We start from the raw sequence: 24,696 nt of genomic DNA, 5'->3' as shown, positions 1-24,696 counted from the left end.
GATCTTAGCTAAAAATAAAAAGAAAAATTCAGTTACCCCTTAAAAATACTTAGGAACCAAACAATAAAAGCAGATATATATGATACAAAGAACAACATATGAATATAAGAGCATGTCTCCAAGCATATAGGCAAAAGGTATAACTACTACATGAATATTCAACATAGGTACAAATATTTGTGAATCTCAATGGCAATAGATTCACTATTACATGACCATATGGAACCAAGTTCCACTCCCACCATGTTGAGTAGATAACACTAGACCTCTCTCAAATAACAAACCATAAAATTAATAACACGAGTCCTAGGAAAGGTATCCTAAAAGATCTTAACCTTAATTGATGCTAAAAATACAACAAATATGATCCTAAAAGAAACCAACACATATAGAAAACCTAAGATGCATATGGGGAAGTGTCATCACATGAATCAAATCTAAGGTTATCCTAGAAGTCTCTTTGGACATGAACCTCTAGTGACTCTATGCTAGATCAATAACCTCTCATATAAACAAGACTTACTAACTATTCAAGACATTGATCATGCATCTTCTTCTACTCCCTTCCTAGCCTCTACTAGCACTCAAGGCATGGGTGAGGAACATAATTATCTTATTAATATTTTATCCCAATCATAAATTTTATTAATTTATCACTTATTAAGTCAAATTAAAATGAGTTACCTTGGAAGCTACTTAAGGACTTAGATGCTATTGCAAGCCACTCTACCTCTATACACCAAGACAACCTACCCTAATGCTCCATTCAAAAGAAAGCCAAAGAGAAGGGGAAAATAATTCCACAAAAGCTTCTCATAAAACATAACCATGAAAGACACTAAAGTAAACTAATGTAGCATATGAAAGAATATCACATTCATACAAGAATGACCTAGAAATCTCAATATAAACATTTCCAAAGATCATAGCTAAATTAATGTAGAGGAATTCAATAATATTACTCTTGCACACTACATCTTTCTAGCCATTGTTTTTTCAAATGCCTCCCCTTGCAACACTGATGATGGTGGTAATTCTTTGTTTGGGGGTGGTCTACCCTCTTCCTTTATTGAAAATTTTTCTTTATATACCACTTCTTTTCCTGCCTCTATTAGTGGTAGGGTTTTTTCAGATGGTCTTGTAGGTCACACATGTACAAACATGAATTTTTTCAGACATTGGTGGTTCAACTCCAATTGCTCATGTTTGGGGCTCAAATTCTGCTAGCCCTTCTCTCGCTATTGTCAAGAGTATCTGGTCTTCCCAAAAGTCCAAGGATATTGGGGGGCCTCTATCTGCTAGTGTGGTTACCTCTGCACATACGGTTTTGGTAGTGAGAGTCCATTTGAATTCTTTTGTTGTTCACACTGGAAGAGGTGATGTTGAAAAGACTATATTTGTAGTACAAGAATATGACATGCCCATTACATCCCCCTTGTGTACTAATGACAATAAGGTGGGTAGGGCTCCTATTTTGAAGAAAAGTGTTGTTTTTGTTGTAACAGTTGGGGCTCCTATAGTTAAGGGAATTGTTATAACTTGTGGCCCTTCCAATGGTACTTCCTATGTTGAGAGAGTTGCAAATGAAAATGGTAGAATTAAGGCTCTTCCTTTCTTGGTTTTTCAATCTATTGCTACCATTCTAGATGTGAAGACTGTTGAAGCAATCAATGCTATGACCTCTAATCTATTTGCACATACTATCATTTTTAGATTTAGGGGATTTTGGCCCTATATTTCTCAAATTCACTAGTGGATTACCAATCACTGGGATCCTATTGTTTCAAATTTAGTTTATATTTTCCCTTTAATATCTTTTTGGCTGTGAAATTTGAGAATGTTTTAGATAGATAGACTCTTCTTTTCAAGCATATTTGCACATGGGAGAATGACTTGCCTTTTTTGATGAAAACATTTCATGAGGAGCTAAACCTTTCTTCATGAGATTTTCAAGATGCATAAATGGGTTTGCCTTCACTACCTTCCTCTTTATCTTTGGGTGGATTATGTCTTGGAAGAAGTTGGTGATGCTCTTAGCTACTTCTTGATGGTTGACGAGGAGTTCTATGACACTCTCCACTCTAAATTTTCTTGTATTCTTTTTGAAATTGATGCTTGTAAAGGTTTACCTATAGAGATTAAGCTGAAGTCTACAATGGGTTCTTGGAATTAGCCTTTGGACTATGAGGGCTTCCCATTCATATGTAGAAATTATTTAGAGATTGGGCATATTGCATCTAAATGTGTGATAGAGAAAGATAAAATGAAAAAGTATTCCTAGTGGTGGAAGGGCTTTTCTAATCATCATTATGTATCTCTTAAGAAACCTCATTCAAATGGCCATGCTAATGATCATGTGTTGGACCCTGATAGTGAGACTCCATCTAATTTCACTAAGGGTTCTTCCTCTCTACATGTTGTTTCTATGTCTTTAAATGATGAACTTGAAGGTGTGACTATTATCCTTGCTAAAATTAATTCTGTTGACTCAACTATTATTTTTTTTCTACTTCTTCTCCTTCCCTAAGGTGGTCACTATCCTTATTGCCATGGGAAACTTTGTATCTTATGTTTGTGTTGGTTATGCTTCCCTGGGTGACCCTACTCTCCTTGTCATTGTTGGTTTTGATAGATCTATGGAATCATTGGCTTGGCATACTGAGATAGAAAATGTTGAAGATGGATGGAATACAGTCAAACGAAAACATTCATAGAAACCCTCTCTCCTTCTTTTGACATGACTCTTAGATCCCAAAAGAGGGGATTTAAGGGGAAACCTTAATCTTGTTGTTTCTTATATTCTCGTGGGGGCAATTTGATGATTGATTATATTTTTCATTTCTTGACCACCAACTTTGGTTCATAGGGGATGGGTGTTGTTTGGTTCTCCCTTCTTCATCTTTGTCCTATTTTTTCCTTGTTTTGTTTCTCTTTGTGGAGCTTATTGCATATCTTTCAATGTGAGTTTTAGGTCCTTTTGTTTAAAACTTCCCTTGTATTGGGTGTGAGGGCCCCCTCAAAACCTATTGTCATTTACAAAAAATATTTTCAAAGATCATCAGCTTCATAATGTATATCTCACAATCATAATAACAATACACAAAGTCTAGTAACACAAAATTGAAATTTTGAGTTAACATCTAAGGCCGGGGAGTGGGAGATGGTGAGTGGGAGTGCATGTGGGAGTAGGGAGAAGTGTTAGGGTAAGAATTTCAATTTAAATTCCTCTGTATCAGGTGAGCAATCTGCGTTAGCTGGAGATTCCCCTATTGAATTTGGGGATGCTGATGATGGAAAGCTTTTGGGGGACTCACAAGAGGGGGCCCAAGAAGATTAAAAAATGGTCCAGCTAATTTGGGGTACACCCTACTAGCAAGTCTATTTTCCCACCGGTTATGGATATATCTACGAGGGATAAATGTATGTACTCTATCAATACCCTTGATCAGATTATTGAGAAAATCATTTCCTATATGGACATGACTCTGGTTGGGAGATTCATTGGGGACAGACCCAATATTGAAGATGTGCGAGCCTTTCTTCATAAAAAATGGATTTTGAAAGGTCAAGTTGACATTTCAGTGATGGCTAAAGGGTGTCTCTCCTTTTGTTTTTCTTGTAAGGAGGATGAGCGAGATATCCTCTATAGCAGTCCTTGGGTTATGGGAAGTCATACCCTATTGTTACAGAAATGGACCCCCAACCTTTACTCTTTGGATGATACTGCTATTGAAGCCCCTGTTTGGGTTAGACTACTTGGTCTCCCTCTTGAGTTCTAGGTGGAATATGTGTTCAAGGGCATTGCTAATAATTTTGGGGAGCTCCTCTTTATAGATCCTGTGATTGTTTCTAGGAGGAGAATGAACTTTTCCAAATTTTGTGTTGGAGTTTCAAGAGGTGTGGATTTTCCTGAATCTATCTCTATAAAATCTAAAATTGGTATTTGGGACCAACGGATTGAGTTTGAGTCTATTCCTTTTTCTTGCTTTCATTGCAAGAAAGTTGGTCACTGGGCTAAGAAATGTCCTCTGAAAGGAAAGGCTAAGAAGCTCAAGAAAGTGTGGGTGAGAAAGGAACTCTCTAAGGGTGTGGGGGTGGATTTAGATGAGTCTGCCTCCTCAAATGAACAGTCTAAGTGTTCAGATGGTGGTGTGGTGGGTAGTGTGACTACAGGTGTGGAGGTTCCCCCAAAACCTTGCGAGAATGGTGCTCCTCTTCAAGAATAGTTAGATAGGTCAAACTCTGATGTGGGGGCTCTCCATCCTAGTTTGGAATCACCTTTGGAGATGGAGAGTGGCTTGAATGCCTCTGCCCAAGTTATTTCAGAGATCCCTAATAGTGATAGCTTGAAGAGGAACCAAGAAGATAAGGTGATTAGGAACCAAGAAGATAAGGTGATCATGACCAAGGAGGGGAGGGATATTGTCAAAGAGGGGACCCAAAAGGATACAATTTTGCCTACATAACATAGGGTTTAGGAGTCTGTGATGGCTGACAACTTTGTTAGAGGTGAAGTTGAGGACCTTCTAAGTGTCTCTCATGATGAGAAAGCAGTGTGGGAAGAGGATAATTCTGATGCCAATTGGATTTCAGTTGGTAAATAGTCCAAAGGTAGGAAGAAAGTTGGTAAAAAAGATGAGGAGACTGCTCCATTGAAAAACAATAAGAAAGGGCCCAAAAAAGATTCTAAAAATGGTGAGTCTAAAACTTTTAATGGTGGACATGGTTGTTCTTCTTCTAAGAATGTTGGTTCAACCCTCCAGAATGGTGATGTTGGGTCTTCTCCATCATCGGTTGGAAGATCATCCAATTTGCAGAAAAGAATAGCTGAGGAAATAGAGGCACTGCTGATGGTAGTTAGAGAACCATCCTTGAATAAAAAAAAATTCATAAATTATGAAGATTATCTCTTGGAATATCTAAGCATTAAATAGCCCTCATAAACACGACATTTTGAAAAATAGGATTGGGGACAATAGGCCGGACATTTTTGTTATTCAAGAAACCAAGATGCTGAAGGATAAGGTGGAATGTCATCCTATTTTCAAGGGAGGAAAGATCATTGTAATGATTCTGAAGGAGCGTCATGTGAGATGGTGGTTTTTTGGATTAATAGATGGATTCAAGGGGAGCTTATCTCTCAAAACAAAAATATGATGAATGTTAGATTCTTTAATTCAAAGGATGATTTTAGTTGGGTCCTTACTAATGTATATGCCCCCAACTCCAAATGGGGAAGGAAGGCCTTGTGGGAAGAAATTTCTAATCAGAGAAAGCTTTTTGCTAAGGAGAACTGGATGGTGATGGGGGACTTCAATACCCTTTTAAAAGAATCTAGAAAATGGGGAGGCAGTCAGACCAATCTGGATAATAGATTAGATTTAATGAACTTTATTGATCATCATCTTCTTCATGATCTTGACTTGCATGGGATTGAGTACACCTAAACTAATAGAAGAGCTGGAACGGATCTTGTTCAGGTCAGGTTGGATCATGCTCTTATTAGTAATGACTGGTTCCTAAATTATAAATGTGCACTTAATGCTCAAGTTTGTGTGAGATCAGATCATTACCCTATTTTCCTAGTTGTTGATAAGCTCAACTTTCGTAAGAATTTCCCCTTCAGATTTGAGAAAATGTGGACTCTTCATCCAGACTTGAAGAATCTCATTAAGGAGTGGTGGGGTATCATAGTGGAAGGTACAACAATGTTTAGAGTGGCAGCCAAATTGAAAAATGTCAAGAAGAATATTAAGAAATGGAATAAACATACCTTTTGTAACATTTTTGAGAACAAAAAAAAGATTTTGGAAGAACTTAAAAATATTTAAGATAGGATTCAAACTGATGGTTATGAGGTGGTCTCAAGGGAGGAGGAAAGTAGCAAAGTAGTTGAACTTCATGACCTTATTACCAAGGAGGAGATGTCCTGGAGACAATGTTCTAGAAAGGTCTTTTTAAAGGAAGGTGACCGAAATACTAAGTTCTTCCATTTGACTACTTTAAAGCATAGGATGGCTAATATAGTTTCCAAACTTAATACAGATGAAAGTTTGATTGATAATGAAGAGATTATCAAAAGGGAGGTTGTGGAGTTCTTTAGCAAACTGCTTCAAGGTGGCCCTGATTTGAATTTGGATAAGAAAAATATGTTTCTAGAGTGCATTCCAACTTGTATTTCTGAGGCTCAGAATCTGTCCCTCACTTCCATTCCTTCCATGAATGAGATTTCTAAGGGTATTTTCTCTTTCAAGGGTGATAAAGCCCCTGGTCCTGATGGGTTTCCTTTTTTGTTCTTTCATAAATATTGGAATATCATTGGTACTGATAGTTGTAATCGTGTGAAGGAATTTTTTGGTTAGAGAAACATCCTTAGAGAGTTAAATGGCACATTTATTTCCCTTATTCCAAAGAAGCCAGGTGTTGATAGATTGGATCAGTTTAGGCCTATTAGCTTGTGTAATTCTTTTAATAAGATTATTTCTAAAATTCGTACTCTCAAAAAAATTTTACTCCTTCTTCTAGCTATCATCTCAAGGCAAAAAAATGGGTTTGTTCCTGGTAGACAGATCTTGGATTCCATTATTTCAATTCATAAAAATATTCATTCTCTTGTGGTGTCAAAGAAGGAAGGGTCTCTTCTTAAGCTTGATCTCTCAAAAGCTTAGGACAAAGTGGACTGGAATTTCCTCCTCCATGGATTGGAAGCGTTTGGCTTTAATAAGAGATTTTGGGACCTTTTCTTTATGTTAGTTTCATCGGCCTCCTTCTCGGTGCTTGTTAATGGTTCCCCTACCTCTTTATTTAAGGATTCTAGGGGTCTTAGACATGGGGACCCAATCTCTCCTATTCTTTTTGTTATTCTGGCTGAATGCTTGGGGAGATTTTTGGATAATATGGTGGTGAAAGGGGACTTTGTGGGCCTTAATCCCTCATCTTCTACTCTAGTTTTCTCTCATCAACAATTTGTAGATGATTCTATTATTATGGGGGAGGCTTTAGTGATAAATGCTAGGAATATTAAGAAGGCTTTGGGTGACTATGGGATGACCACTGGTCAAATCATTAACTGGAGCAAAAGTTTGATCTACTTTATTAATGTTAGTGAGGCAAGAAAAAATAAGATAAAAAAGATTATTGGTTGTGAGAGCGGTTCTCTGTCTGGAACATATCTGGGTTTGCCTTTGGGTTTAGCCCCTCCTGATAGTTTTGGAACTTGCTGATTGATAAAATCCACTTGAAACTTGTTGGTTGGAAAGATTCTCTCCTCAGTCAGGCTGGTAAGGTTATTGTTTTGAAGTCTATCCTACAAAGTGTTTCGCTTTATGCTTTGAGTGTTTTCAAAATATTGAGAAATTTTGCTCTTGCTATTGAGAAAATTTAGAAGACTTTCTTGTGGATTGGAATGGAGACTAAAAAAAGATTCCCTCTGATTGCTTGGGAAAATGTTTGTATGCCTTGAGGGAAGGGAGGGCTTGGCTTGTGAAGGATTACTACAATGAATGAATTCTTATTGGCTAAATTATTATGGAGATGACACAAGGAAGAGGGGGAATGGAAGAATATTTAGGTTGATAAATATAGTAGGGACCACTTTGATTTTCATCATTTCCTTAATAGTGATTTAGAACAAGAGGGATCTCTGATCTGGAAGAATGTTCAGAAATTCAAATATATTTTAAGGAAAGGGGTTAAATGGAAGGTGGGAAATGGTAGAAAAGTTCTTTTTTGGGAAGACATTTGGATCTTGGACCACCCTCTTTGTGATGATCCAAGGTGGAATAGGTATATGGAGCAATGCAAGAATTAGTTTGGTACTTTTGTGGCTGATTATTGGAAGGATGATATGTGGGTGGATCTTCATAGTGTGGAACATAACTTGGTTGAACTTGGCAAGTGTTTGAATGCATTCTTTTTAAACCAGGAAGAGGATGTTATGATATGAAAAACTAAGCCCAATGGTAGGTACTCTATTGCCTCAACCTATGCTAATTCTTTCAATGATCATGATGAACCCTTCTGGGCTAAGGCTTGGGTGAAAGGCATGACACCCAAAGTTAATATCTTCTTTTGGATTCTTCTGTAGAATAAAATTTTGACTCTTGATAATCTTAAGAAGAGAGGTTTCATCATTGTTAATTGATGTGTTCTTTGCAAGAATGATGGGGATTCAGTGGATCATATCATGTTGCATTGTCCCTTTACCATGAAGCTTTGGGATAAAATTTGTAGCTTACTGAAAGTGGATTAGGTTTTTCATGCTACCATCCAATTGTTCTTTACTAGTTGGATGGATCCTTCCAGGAATGCTTTGATTGTCAAATTGTGGGACTTCATTCCTCCTTATCTGTGTTGGGGCATTTGGAAGGAGTTCAATGATAGGATCAGGTGTTCTATAAAATTAAGTTCCTTATGATTGAAAATATTAAAATTATCAGTTTTGGACAGCAACCTTGTAATGAGTGGGAAGAAGGGGTGCTTAATAGCTAGAATATAAGGAGTTTGGGAATGAATATTAAGGATCTTAGTCCAAGGGATAATGCCAGATGGGACTGTCCTCCGATGAATTGGTTTAAGATAAACTTTGACGGGGCCTTGAAAGGGAACCTAGGCAAAGTAGGATGTGGAGTTGTTATTAGAAACTCTAATTGTGACTATGTGGGATGTATGGCTATTCCAATAGGGGAAACTAATCATGTTGCAGAAACCTCTGCTACTCTTCATGGTCTTATCTATGCCAAAAGTATGAATTTAAGGAACATATGGGTGGAAGGCGACTCCCTCAACATTATTAATTGTTTAAATAAAATTACAGAATCATCGTGGACTATCAAAAATGTTATCTTAAAGGCTATTAACATTATACATTCTTTTCAAACTTGCATTATAAGTCATAATTTTAGAGAAGCCAACTGTACTGCTGATTGGGCTGCGAATGTGGCTTGTTTCAGTGATCATAAAATCATTTGGGATTTTTATGAATCCTTAACTCCAGATGGTTGCCAACTTATTGATTATGATAAATGGAGATCTAATCAAAAATATTTTAATTATGATGGTGTTAGTGATTTGTAATTATGAGGTGAACTCGTTCAAAGTGTGGTGGGTTATTATTTTTAGAAAGTTGAGCATTTTGCACAGATTTTGGGTAGTTTTTGCCATTTCTCTTTTTGTTTGTGGTGTGGCATTTAGTTATAGAAAAATTTGGGGTTTTTAGAGAATGAAAACCAACAAATTTGGTGCAGAGAAAATGAAAGGAAAAAAGAAAAGGGTGGAGCTGGCAAGCTACTCAGAGTGGAGGAACAAGATGAAGGTTTGGGATATTCTTAGGCGTGGAAATTTCACAGTGTATATTGAAAGGCTTAGAGGTAACAATCTAGCTATTATGCACCAATTTATCAAATATTGGAAGGATGGCTCTATGATGGTTGGTAACCAATGAATGGATGTTACCAAAGAAGTAATTGCAGAGGCTATGGGGCTAGACATGGATGGCATTAATTTTTATCGGGAGAGGTAGCTCTCAAACAGGGCCATCAATAATTTTGTGGAGACAGAGCAGGAGAAAAGTTGCTTGGTTAAAATAGGTAATTCGTATTACAACTCGACCTTTGTTTCTTGACCATGGTGATTTGTGCTTTTTGTGATAATGGAATATCTGACTTTAGATGGGAGATTCACTAAGCTATATGGGTACCATTTCATGTTGGCAAATCACTTTTAGCATGATGTTATGATAAATTTTCCATTTTATTTATTGTAGTCTCTTAGTATTTCCACTCAGGCTATTCAGAAAGACTTGAATGGTGAGCATGTTTTCCATGAGGGTCTTATGGTCCTGATAATGAATGTGTTAAAGTCCAAGAAGATTGTGAAACCCAGGGATAGTTTGAAAGGGGCAGATCAGGATACAAAAGGGTGCCTCCCAGATAAGGGTTATGATTTTGATACCCAAGATGAAGCTGAAGGAGGTTTGGGTGGTTTGAAAAAGGGCTTGGGTTGCAGTTCCAAAAAGAAGAAAAATATTATTGAGGAAGGTGATTCTGACCAGGAGAGTGACTTCATGGAGGAATTAGTGAGAGACCATTATAATAAGAGGAGTGGAGGTAAAGGAAAGAGTAGTAAGGGCTTTCAAGATGATTAGCTTTCTCCTCCTTTTGATGATGAGCCTCTGACTCACCAGCTGGAAAGGAAAAGAAAATCTTTCAGGCGACATGAAGAAAGGTTGCAGACTAGGAAGAATGGGGACTCAGATAATGAGGATGTTGGAGAATAGGGGCACATTCCAGATCTGGATGATAATATTGAAGGTGGGATCAGGTCATCCTAGGGCCTTTTTGGTAACCCTAGTTCAATTATGAAGGAGATTGGCTTTCTTAAGCAACAAATGCAGTTGCTGGGAAAGGAAATGGAGCAAATTAGAAAAATTGCCAAAGGTGAGTGTACATTGGACCAACATATAGATGGACTTTTAGAGGTTATTGGGAATGCAGAAGAAGTTAAAAACCTCATGCATAAGATGCCATTGCTCAAGGCCAAACAAAGGGTGATGGATAAAGAGATTAGTGGTATTCAGGGGAAGGTGTGAAAAATGGATACTAAACTGGGCAATTTGAAAAAATTGTTCAAATAGATGGTGAACATTGTGGGTAACCTCTTGAAGTGGAATGAGAATGAAAAAGGGCAGGACTCCCCTCTGGTGGTAGAGACTTAAGGACCAAGCAAACACACCCGAGCTCATTCTAAGAAGAATGAGGATGTCAGTAAGAAGGATGAGGTGAAGGCTAGTGCTAATAATATGCATATTCTGGAAGATCAGGCTATTGACCTGATAAAGACTTCTTAGCTAGTCAGTTGTTGTTCTTTTATTGTTCTTTTGTTGTCTTTTCCAGCTCTGTCTTGGGTGACCTCATGGTTGTTCTTTTTGAAGGTTTGTTTCATGTTGTCCTATGCTGCTTTTCTCTGATTTTTACATCTTTTGTTTATCTCTAGAATTTTGTTATTTTGTAAAGGTTTCAGGTCCTTTAAAACCTATTTTTACTTAATCAAAACAATCCACAAAGTCTTATACAATAAAACCAATAAAAATGAAATATCAATAACATCACATCTTCGAACATGGCATAACATAATCTATAAAAATGATCATCTAAAACGTAGAATAAATATGCTAAAGAACATAAGGTGACCAATTAAATTGGACCTAACACAATAATGATAGTCACCCTTTTTGGTTACATTATATAATGATCAAGACAAGTGATAATTACTCACAAACACCAAAACCACAAACAGACTAATTGACACATAAAAAGTAGTTATATATTTTCACACAGAAAATCAAACGCAAAGCCTTTGGTTTCATAATTCCTAAAAGCCAACATATTCCCCCCAAAAACATCAATACATAAAATGATGAAGCGTAGAAAACATCTCAATCATGTTCAAATCATAGTAATTATATCCACCAACTATGAATTATTGGTTTCAATCTTACTTCAAGTTAACTATAATCCAATTATGGATTTTTTATTAATTGAATTAATTATATCCTAAAATAAAATCTAACTAAAATACTACAAATTTAGATTAATAAAAATCATTTTAAAATAAAAATGATATTAAATACTAATACTTATTCTATTCTTAGAATATTAATTTAACTTTCATTTAAGTTTAATATTTATATTTGATTTGTCTTTAATTCACAACATAATTATAAATAATTCAAACTTAAATTAGAATTAGAATTAAATTATTTATACTTTCACCCATAATACCAAATAATAAAAACTAATTAATTATCTATTAAACCTGCTATAACTCCTCTTAGGATTTAACTAAATCAAAGTTTTGTATATATTAAGTTATAATAAGATGCAAGAGCATCAAGCTCATATTTTATGAACCTATGGTTTGTGCGGTTGGGGATGTTTTTGAGGCATATTAGGGTACCTTGTCCTAAGTACGCATCAGGTTTGGTGTTATCATCTTTGAGTTAGAGCCATTTTGGTGATCGTTGATTGTGTGTTCCTAATTTACTTGCAGACCTTGGAGATTTTTTTGGCGAGCTTCGATCTGAGGGAGTTGGCATGAGCACTCTTAAATTTGGATAGTTGGATGGAACATAGACCGATGTCTAAGTGCACATATTCTTATTTGGTCTTATGAGTTAGTTATGTATTGTAAACTTGGGGCTTGTCCTAAGTATTTAGTTATTTCATGTTTTTAATGTTTGTTGCAAATTGACTTGTGGCTTGAGTGTTAATTAAATATGGGTGTTTATTTAATGTAACTTTCTAGGATGACTTGTGTCTTGGCTTAGTATAAGTAGAGGGTCTTGTGGAGTCTATATTTGTTATTCAATTCAACATGGAGTAGCTAAGAGGAGAGAAGTTGAGCAGGGTTAGTAGCTAAGTGTGGGCTTGGGAAACAAGAAGGTTGCTTGGTGGTTTGCGAGCACAAGTTTAGATTCTTCTTGTAGTTTTCTACCAGATTATGTGTAATATCCCTCTAATAATAAAATTTAATAACCGGGATATAAATTTATAAACACTTTAAAATTAAAAAAAATAATATTTATGACAAGAAATTATTATAATTATAAGATTATTATTTATTGATAATACTTGGTATTATTTGAAATATATAAATATATATATATATATATATATAAAGAATTGTATAGATCTAAACATTATAATATATATGTTGATATTAAATATATATTAATAAAAAATTGAATTATATAAAAAATGAAAATAAACTTGATTAATTCTAGTCAGTAAAAGTCGTGACCATTGAATCTATTGAATCAACAATATATTAAAAAACAAGAACATAATATACAATAAAGGGGCAATGGAGAATCAGATCAAAATGTTCAGATGAATACATTGAGCAGAGATTCATATTAAGTGACATCCATATTGATTAATACATACAAAGACATATATTCTAAAGAAATCAAGAGCAAGACTGATGCAGATCAAGATATCAATACAAATACACACAATGATATATAAGAGGGAAGCAGATGAATTTATTCCAGAACGATGTATATATACAATGATTGAATATATTTACTCAGTGCAGAGGATAAAATGACACAAAAGAAAAAAGGGAGTATGAGAAAAGCATAATACAAGTAACAGGGGCATCACTAAGACTTATCTAACTATCGTACCATATCAAATTGAAGATGTCCAAGGTAGAGAATATATCTTATGCAAGGGTAGTCACAATTCAGGGGGAGAATCAAGTATGGAGGTTACCGAGAGCAAGGACAGAAGCAATAGATTGAATAAGATTCTCAAGCCATCGAACAAGGTGTTGAAAAATGAAGACTAGACAAGTAGTGTGAAATTCCAAAATAATAAAGTCACGTCTTTGTTAAAGATCATACACAGAATTGGATTATATTCAAAATGCCTACAGTCGGTAGAGCATACGTATAGTCAGCATCTAAGATGCCTAATCAAGAAAGACATATAACGTAGAGGTAACAGGTGGTAAAACAATGAAGGATCACTAACCAAGTCATATGGGGATCAAATATCATTACAAGGATGGTGATACAATACGATGGAGAAATTGATGGGGAAGATTATAGTAAAGAGTATGTCCGTTACGATAAGAAAAAATTGGCAACTGAGCATGTGCTAAAGATGCTAAATATGCAATAAATAGGGGATATAGATCTAAGAAATTCAACTCTGCGCTACATCATTGGACATAGATAGACAACAATCACATACATGGAATCAAAATGAGGAATTAAGGATAATTAAAACTGAGAAGAGTGGACACAACATTAATATTATGAAAGCTTATATGAAGTAGAAGTTTCTAGCAGCGTAGAAAACATGATATATCTTACTCAATGCAGATACATAGATTTAATGGTAGCATCATATCCCTATCATAACAATTCATTCGTTACAATTTGTGATATGGACTAAGGAGGAGAATGTGTAAGACACAGTGGTGATTAAAGATGAATTAGAGGAATGAGCATGGAGCTATATATATAAAAGAACATGATATAGTGACCTGGATGTAAAAGATACAAACCAATAGGATAGCCAAAAAGAGAGTAGTTAAGACTGTGAAGATAAATAGTGAGAATATTAATCAGTGAAAGTATCACATAGTTGACTCTAATATCAAACAAAGAGAATAATATAAAAAATAGAACATCACATCAAAACCAAAGGTAGCTGAAGTATATGAAATTTATTAATTATATAGTAAATTAAATTATCAAGAATCATATATGAGATGAGAATTCTATAACTTTCATAAAGGCCAAGTATGAATCTTGGTAGAGTAAATTCTTTAAGAATGTTGAGTACCTCTTAGAGGAGTAAGAGATTAGATGATATTCTTAATTGAATATCAAGATTCCAAATTGAATCCTAGAGAGATATATGTTGAGTATTTCTTAGAGACAATATATATATTGTAGTGGTCAAACATATGCATATGTCAGAGATAAGAGACTTGGCAGAGGTAGGATCTCTATCAAGTAGTGTTAGCAGAGATCCTAAAGAGGCCTAAGGGAAAAACTCTTTCTATGAAAATTACCTAATCAAGATAAATTCTCACCAGAGGGTTAGGTGACCGGAGAAAGGATATTTCCCGAAGGATTAGGAAGGGTAGTTTGGGTAGTATTTAGATTATTATTTACTCAAATCCAATAGTGCTAATATATCTTGCATACAATTTTCAATATTGTACTGACAAGTGGTTGCAGGTTACAACATTCAAACCTAATCAAAAAGTGAGTACATAAAATTATGGGTCTGGGCTAGCTAGTATTTGGATCTTGTGAGGTCTTGCAGAACTGTTATTGTAATTTGCTAATGTATTTGGTTGTAACTTGAAAGGCCTTAAAGTTGGGCAAGTTGGATGTAAATCTTATGATTCTATTATGAGAGTTGGCATTATTTTGGATCTAAATCTCTGTGTTATTGTTATAATTTTTATGTGTGGTTATTTTCTAGGGGCTAGGACATCTCCTTTGGAGACTCTCCAACCTTGCATTGTGTCAAGTGTTATCAGAGCGAGGTTTGCTCTGGTTGGTTTATCTTATTAGAGTGAGGTTTGATCTAGTTGGTTGATCTTATCAAAAAAAGGTTTAATCTAGTTGGAGATTGACAAAGTGGAGGTTGGGTTTGATTGATCTTATGGATTTGCTTCTTGTAGTTTGTGAAGATTTTGGAAGATGCCTCTGAGAAGATTGGACCCTGTGATGACTGCAGATCTCTATGATGTAGTGGAGTAGAAGATAACTAAGGAATTTTCTTGGGTGAATGTGATTTTTTCTAAATGAGTTTAAGATAAGGAGAATAAAGTTGTATGCTACTGGAGTTGGAGCCTATCGATCAAAAAGAAAGTTGTCTGGTTGGTTAAGAAGATTATTCATAGAAGAAGACACTTTTCGATTGAGGAAGAGGTAAAGGATGACTTCTCTAAAGTTGAAGAGGTATGTGTGGTTGGTTTTGTTGATAAGCTTGTGGAACCTGATATGAAACCTGTAGGGAAACTTGTGGTTTTTGTTGAGATACATGAGCTTACTGAAGAGATTCCTAACCTTTTCTAGACTAGAAAGGAGATTTGTTTTCATGATCAATTGGTTGGATCTGACATGAAAATTGAAGAGCTCCTAGTCATGGATAATCAAGTTGTTGTGAGTAATGAGTTACATGCTACAAAGCATCTTTTTATGGATGATGATATTTCTACATATGGGGATTTACATATGCATGTGGATTTGCATATGGTAGTTAATATAGATCTGAATTTAAATGTGTCTAATGAGATTATTGAGGATGTACATGTTAGTGCTGATATGGGTGATTTGGATTTTGCTACTGATATAGAGTTGAGTGTTGTTGGTGTGGAGTCACTAGTTTCTGATGTGGTTGAGGGTTATGTGTCTCTCTTATTGTGGATTTGGGCTTACATGCTACTAATTTGGTTTTGGAGTTCCATGATGTTGTTAACATGGATTTCATGTTGGAGGATGTTATTATTGTTGGTTGTGAGCAGCTGTAGGAGTTATTGGTGTAACATTATGTTTAATTTTCTCTTGGAAGTGACCTTGATGATTGAGTTGCTAAGGTTCATTTGATTTTGATGTTTAGATGGATGAATTAGAGATGGTTGATGTGAAAATTGGTTCTTTTGTCCTTGATGGATTGTAAGCCTTTGGCCAAGATGAAGTTGGTTGGAAAAATTTCTTTGGCATCAAAGTATGAGATATACCTCTTTATCTACCTAGGGATTTTGATGTAGGAGCATCGAGCTCAAATTTTGTGGACCTATGGTTTGCATTGTTGGGAATGTGTTCAAGGTATAATTGGGCACCTTGTTCTAAGTGTGCATTTGGTTTTGATTTATTATCTTGATGTTAGAGTAGTTTCAGTGACTGATGATCATTTATCCCTAATTTATTGGTAGACTTGGATGTTGTTTTGGCAAGCTTTAATCCTAGGCAGTTGGTATGTGCACTCTAAAATCTGGATAGTTGGATAAAACATGGACCTATGTTTGAGTGTGAATATTCTAATTTGGTCTTATGAGTATGTAATGCATTGTAAACTTGGGGCTTGTCCTAAGTATTTAGTTATTTCATGTATTTAATGTTTGTTACCAGCTGGTTAGGACATTTGCTTTGGAGATCCTCATGCCTTGGACTGCATCATAATACGTGGATGTTTCTTATTTTGATCTTAATTTTTATTGGTTAATATGTATGGGTCTACATTAGTTACTAGTAAATAATGATCATGGGGAATCCTCTCTCAATTGGTTCATTGATTGGATTATACGAAAGTAGTTGGGAGGGATTTTTATGTGACTTTGGCTCAAGTAGATAATGTTGGTGGGGTCGATCCCTCCCTTAAAGTTACTCAGGATTTAAAGGAGTTTGTAGAAGGAAATGCATTATTTGATTGTGTGTTAATGAATGGTATTATCACTTGGTATAATGAGAGAAAGGAATAGTACAATTGATTTCCATTTCAGACAATCCATGAAGGAATTATTTGTCACCATTTTTTCATTGGAGGGTTTGACAAAGACCATTATGTTGTAACTCCAATGATGTCTATGTCAAAAATAGTGGATGCTAAGACCATGAGCTATCATTTGAATTGCAATGAGAGATCATTGGAAGACAATGACATAGGTTGGAAAAATAATGATGAAGGTAACCATTACAAATTTGGAAATACCATCATTGATTTAACGAGTTTTTCATTGAAAAATAAAATAGCCAGGTCATCACAATTCTGGTGAGCCCTTTTAATGGAAAACTTATTTCCATTTCATAAGAGGGAATATAGGTACTTGTGAAATGGAATTTTTTTGTCTATTCCACAAATTTGTTAGTTTGTACATTGCAAAATAGTGAAATTTTCCCTATCTTGCAAGTTTTTCTCAATTTATACCTTAAATAGATTTTTTTTTGAAATTTCGCAAGTTGCTTATATTCCCTCTTGCAAAATGGTGACAACTAGTGGAGGAAATATGATACTGTAGCAGGATCAAATGATGATTTCTTGTGATCTTGATAGTAAACTATAATTGATTATTATTTTTTGGTGTTGGTTTGGTTGGGAAATATGTAGAATGGACCAATCAAACTTTGAAACATGTAGTAAAACCTAGTTTCTCTATTTCACAAGATGCAATTTGAGAGACTTGTGAAATATAATTTTATTTTTGCATGTAGCCTATATATACCCTTTCAAAATGGAAAAAAATAGACTTAATGAAGGTATGCAAAGCGAATTTTGGAAGGATTCATGGTGAATATGAACAATGTTTGGTAAGATGGATGGAGGTTGAATGAATGGAAGATCCCATGTGGATTGATAAGATATGAATTAAGGAGCAAAGTTGGTTTTGTATTTAGTGTCGAGTGTATGAAGTTGATAGAGAAAAGTGTAATATTGAGACTAAGAAATGTGTAGATTAATAAAGCCTTGAAGGTCATTTGAGTGTTTACATGTGATGAAGAGTGTTGAGTGTTACTTTGAGAGGATATCGAGGTTCTATACAAGATCCAATTATGTTGATGAGGATATTGATTAAAATGAATCTAATGAGTTGATTGTTTAATAAAAGGATGATTGGATAAAAATGATCCTAGTTAAATAAAGAACACCATAGTGATGGATGATGAGGTGGTTAAATACCAAGAAGAATGGAATACACAACAAGTTGTAGCATATTGTTAGAAGTTGTAATCTTTCCTTGGTGTGTTTATAAACCAAGGTTAGACCTCCTTTCTTTATTGTTATAATATATTAGGATATAAGCCAAGGTATCCTAATATATTTCTTTTTTGTACTTTTTCCACTACATCTTATTTTGTCATCTAGTGGAATATGTGAGGACAAATATATATTGTAATTTGTAATTTAGATTATTCCTCCTTAAGAGGAATCTCACACTTGGCCTCACAAACTTATGAATGGTGGCATTCATAGACATGAGAGTTACATTCTAACTCCTCTCTCTCATCTCTATTTAAGAGATGACCTTCCTCTCTCATTTCTAATGAGGTTTCTTCCTCTTCTCAATTATTGTATGAGCGATTGCTCTCTCTCTCTCTCTCTCTCTCTCTCTCTCTCTCTCTCTCTCTCTCTCTCTCTCTCTCTCTCTTCATTCTTAGGCTTTTCATGCCTCATTCATAATGTCACAAGGGGTTTTCTTTGCTTTCCCCTTTTCAAAGATATTGTCTCATGTTGTTGGATCTTGAAGCTTTCTCTCTCCTATCTTAAGGTAATATCTTTTCATGCATTAACTCACTTAGATTCTTTCCTGGTATTGCTTATTTACATATTTCTTTTTCCATTTCTAACATGGTATCAGAGCATTTTAATCTTTTTTTTGAGTGTTTGCATGAAGATATGATTCGAAGGAGACTCTTGAGAAAGATTTCACTATTTTTTTTTAATCTTCTTAAGTTGGAAGAAATTGAAGTTTTTTTTGGATTTGGTTGGTTTACTGCCAAACCCGATTAACTCCTGTTTGCTCTAATTTGTGTAGGAGTAGCATTTATAATTCTTATTTTAATAATATTTTTTATTATATAGTGTGCAATTTTTTTTAATATTTAAAATTAAAATTTATTTCTTAATATATACAACTCTATATCTTTATGAAAGTTATTACATATTTAATTTAAATATTGTTAGTAAATTTTCTTTCCATTTCTGGTCTCACCTATCGATTTTCTTTTAAGTTCTCTTTTATCAACTTTCCCTAATCCTGTTAAGCATCTTTCCTTGTTTTTTTCTTTGTTCTTTTTTTCCATTGGACTATCTTAGTTATCTTTCTTTCATTGCATTTTTATTTGGGATTCATTTTTCTTTGCTTGTTGTTGCTTGCATGTTTGATCTGTATTGTCTCTCCTCCCAACTGTGATCCTCCTCTCTTTTTTCTGCATGTCTCTTATTTTTTTTCTATCCTTACTTCTCACGACTGTCTTTTCCAAATCAAAACCAACCTCCAACGAATAGCGTGCTGGTAGCGTCTGGTTGAAGAAGAAGAGACGGTGGGGTTTGATCTCTGATGTCATACTCTTGTGAGTAGGACACAGGTGCCTATTTTTCTGCAGACATTTTTTCTTAGGATGCAGGCGCCTTACATGAATCCTTTCCATATCTCCATTGTGGTATCAAGATTCTTCATAACTTCGTTATCCTTAATTATTTCGAAGAAGCAATTACTAATTTTGAACATATGGTCATCGCTCTCCAAATCTTTGGTTTTCATGTAAACTTCTCAGAATCGACTCTTCCAGCGTTGCAACAAGGACTCGGTTGTGTGTCTATCGCTTCTCCTCCACCGTAATTTGAATCTTTTCATTATGCATAGAAATGAGCGGGTCGATTTCCTCCTAATGCCATTGCATTTGAACATTGAGTTTATATTATTTTTTAAGTTCTAAAACTGTTTTGGAACATTTTTTATTTTTCGGCTTGGTTATCACTCGGTTCCCTCAATGAGGCAATTACTCATGCACATCATCAGTCAAGATTTCGATTCCCCCTTCTTAAAGCATGCAAAGCACTGGAACTCTTTCTCATCATTCTTTTTTTTAGATTCAAAAAAGGTGTTAGCTGAGCTTGATTCAAATGGTAAGATTACTCCTTGTGGTGAAGAAGGCAGGATACTTGAATCTCCATTGAGGCCGTTCCCAAAAAGACCCAGCCGTGTGGAGGAGGAAGAATTCGAAGAAGAAGGATTTGCAGGATTTGCAGAAGCAACATTTGTTGCATTCTTTTGCTGCCCTGTAGACATCTTTGCGTTTGCAAGGATTGTGACACCAGACTCGATTACTGCCCACTTTGTAAATCCGCCAAGAATGCAAGTGTACAGGTTTACTTGTCTTGAATTTCTAGGTACACAAGCCGGGAAATCTCTGACATGATATTCGTTTTAGGGCTGTAGCAATTTGTACATGGAAAAATTCATTTTAGTCTATCGGAACCTTACGAGCTAGAGGTAACGTTTTCTTGTCTTTTCATCCAAGATTCTTTTTTTCTTTTTTGAGCTCTTGACAAAGGCATCATTTGTTTTTTTATCATTGCCTTTTGTCAACCTATTTTTGGCAGTTTATCATTCATTGTCAGAAAGCTCAAACACAAGTGCAATTTTTAACTTTATAAGCATGCCTATATTAATTTTATAAAATGAAATTAAATAGTTCAAACTCTCATATATGCATAACACATATTGCATTTATTGTTTGTTTGAAGAACTTGCTAAAGGATGCTACAAATCTAATTTATTTGCTAGATTTTGCACCAAATGTTAAATAGGGTATATTAATTTCATTGTAACTTATACCTTATCAAGGGGATGATTCATAGCTACAATTTTCACTGATTCTTTGTCTTTCACCAAATATTGATTAGTGTGTCTCACTATCAATTATACATGGTTTTAAGTTAAAAAAAGGGAGAATTTTAAGGATAATTTTTTTTCAGAAGTTTTCTTAGAATTAAATATTAAAACTAATCAAATTTTTATTATTTTTTTAACATAAAAAGTTAAGATTTTTAAATATCCTCATTTATAATTCCTTTTTTGCCATAATCTAGGAGGATTCTTGTCTTTGATGGTGGGCCCATCCTTTATATCTTCTCACTTGTGTTCACCTTGCATGGAGATTTTAACTAATATCTAATAATTTATGCTTATTGCTCTTCCACATACTTTTTTTTTATCTCAAATTATTCAGGTTTATGAGTTATCTTACACTATTGCCTTCATTATTTAATGATTTGATTTTACAATGTTCTAATGATCTATCTGCACATGGTTGCAGTTTTATGCTTTTATAGCATCTCTTTATGCTCATAGTAGCATTTCATGGTTTAATACCATTATTTTATTTTATATATACATATATACGTATATATATACGTATATACATACATACATACATACATACATATATACATATATACATACATACATACATACATATACACACACACACACACACACACACACACACACACACACATATATTTTTTTTAAAATTTTTTTTTTTGTAAGTTGCATCGGGAGCCAATTTATCAAGGTTTACTCGTCCTGAATTTCTAGGTACACGAGCCGAAAAATCTCTGACATGATATTCATTTTAGGGCTGTAGCAATCTGTACATGGAAAAATTCATTTTAGTCTACTGGAACCTTACGAGCTGGAGGTAATGTTTTCTTGTCTTTTCATCCAAGATTCTTTTTTTCTTTTTTGAGCTCTTGACAGAGGCATCATTTGTTTTTTTATCATTGCCTTTTGTCAACCTATTTTTGGCAGTTTATCATTCATTGTTAGACAGCTCAAACACAAGTGCAATTTTTTACTTTATAAGCATGCCTATATTAATTTTACAAAATGAAATTAAATAGTTCAAACTCTCATATATGCATAACACATATTGCATTTATTGTTTGTTTGAAGAACTTGCTAAAGGATGCTACAAATCTAATTTATTTGCTAGATTTTGCACCAAATGTTAAATAGGGTATATTAATTTCATTGTAACTTATACCTTATCAAGGGGATGATTCATAGCTACAATTTTCATTGATTCTTTGTCTTTCACCAAATATTGATTAGTGTGTCTCACTATCAATTATACATGGTTTTAAGTTTAAAAAAGGGAGAAGTTTAAGGATAATTTTTTTTCAGAAGTTTTCTTAGAATTAAATATTAAAACTAATCAAAGTTTTATTATTTTTTTAACATAAAAAGTTAAGATTTTTAAATATCCTCATTTATAATTCCTTTTTTGCCATAATCTAGGAGGATTCTTGTCTTTGATGGTGGGCCCATCCTTTATATCTTCTCACTTGTGTTCACCTTGCATGGAGATTTTAACTAATATCTAATAATTTATGCTTATTGCTCTTCCACATACTTTTTTTTTATCTCAAATTATTTAGGTTTATGAGTTATCATATACTATTGCCTTCATTATTTAATGATTTGATTTTACTATGTTCTAATGATCTATCTGCACATGGTTGCAGTTTTATGCTTTTATAGCATCTCTTTATGCTCATAGTAGCATTTCATGGTTTAATACCATTCTTTTATGTATATATATATATATATATTGTGAGTTGCATCGGGAGCCAATTTATCAAGGTTAACTATGGTGGACCCGACAGTTTTAAACTGACTCATAGTTGCCTTATCTGGCCCGTGGAGTGCTCCTCCAACCTATAATTGGTGTGCACTTACTTCAATGGAGTTTCCCTCTATTTGTTCCATTTTGTTCCTCAATGCGAGGATGATATTTTATGGGGATTTCCAGTTCCAATCTCATGCTCCTAGTTTTGATTTATTCATGGTATGACTTCCTACACCTTGCTCATTTTTTAGTGTATAGGTGACGAGGCTACCATATCTTGGAGCACTGCAATATTGGAGACTCTATTTGAGAAAGTTTTTTTGACCCATGTTGATCTTTTTCCTCATGGAAATGATGTTGCTTGTCCATGGTGGATTTCTTATTTGATGGCAATATGTTGTTACTCCTCATAAACCCTTCCTTTGGTCCACATCGGCAATAATTCTTGAAAAAATTGTAACTTGAATTATTTGGTGCTTGAGGCACATGTTCTACTTATTTATTATTGTCTCTCTTATATTCCTTTGATAAATATACAATGTGATAATGTTCTGCATACTTTATTGCCTTGATCGTGAGTCATGTAGGTGATGGAGTTGCGACCCATTCACTTGTAGTGGGATGACTCATTAATGGACTATCTATACCCATGTGATTGACGCAATGTTGATGCAGGTTTCATTAGTTGGCCTTGTCTGTGGTCATTTGTGCATTATTATGTTCCTTTCATGAGAGATTTATTGCATCTATTATGATCATTTTGAGCTTATGACTTATTTTAGATATCATGTTAACTCCATTGCATGTTGGTGAACACATTCATTTATCCTCACCTCTCTTAGTCCCTCCTTGATTAAAGTATTATAACTTCATTTTTTTTTACTAACTTGACCATTCAATGTAATTCTACTTGTGGATAGCTGTCTTGTTTTTGTTTTCTTTTTTTTTTCTAGGTGATCCATCAAGGAACCTTCTCGATTTTCCACATATGAAGATGTGTCTATGCTTCCACTTGATCACATTCAAAGGGCTCATGTACTTCTCTTGGATCTACAAATGTACCATATGGCTTGAAGACAATCAAACTACTTCATATTGAAGATTAGGTTGCAGATTTTTGTAAATTATGGGTTTAATACCCTTTGATGTAATTTCCCCAAGTAAAGATTAAAGGGGGGTGTTAGAAGTTGTAATCTTTCCTTGGTGTGTTTATAAACCAAGATTAGACCTCCTTTCTTTATTGTTATAATATATTAGGATATAAGCCAAGGTATCCTAATATATTTCTTTTTTGTCCTTTTTCCACTACATCTTATTTTGTCATCTAGTGGAATATGTGAGGACAAATATATATTGTGATTTGTAATTTAGATTATTCCTCCTTAAGAGGAATCTCACACTTGGCCTCACACACTTATGAATGGTGGCATTCATAGACATGAGAGTTACATTCTAACTCCTCTCTCTCATCTCTATTTAAGAGATGACCTTCCTCTCTCATTTCTAATGAGGTTTCTTCCTCTTCTCAATTATTGTATGAGTGATTGCTCTCTTTCTCTCTCTCTCTCTCCCTCTCTCTTCCTTCTTAGGCTTTTCATGCCTCATTCATAATGTCACAAGGGGTTTTCTTTGCTTTTCCCTTTTCAAAGATATTGTCTCATGTTGTTGGATCTTGAAGCTTTCTCTCTCCTATCTTAAGGTAATATCTTTTCATGCATTAACTCACTTAGATTCTTTCCTGGTATTGCTTATTTACATATTTCTTTTTCCATTTCTAACACATATGTATCAAAGGAGGAGACTAAAAGTGAGTTTACTTTGGTGTTGAGTCATGAGAAGATCCAAAGATTATATTTAATCTATTTTTTGAGAATGATTATGTTGATGATAGGATAACCAATGGTCTATACAATCATAATTCTTGAAGAAAGGGAATATAATAAATAAATGTTAATGATGCAACCATATTTGGTTATAAGTAGTAAATAAATGTTAATTATGCAATCATATTTGGTTATAATTAATTTTTGGCC

Source organism: Cupressus sempervirens, chromosome 3, assembly GCF_028749045.1.
Source record: "Cupressus sempervirens isolate cs-2001-9-10 chromosome 3, ASM2874904v1, whole genome shotgun sequence".
In the NCBI taxonomy this organism is placed as follows: domain Eukaryota; kingdom Viridiplantae; phylum Streptophyta; class Pinopsida; order Cupressales; family Cupressaceae; genus Cupressus; species Cupressus sempervirens.
Note: the sequence above shows the minus strand (reverse complement) of the source record.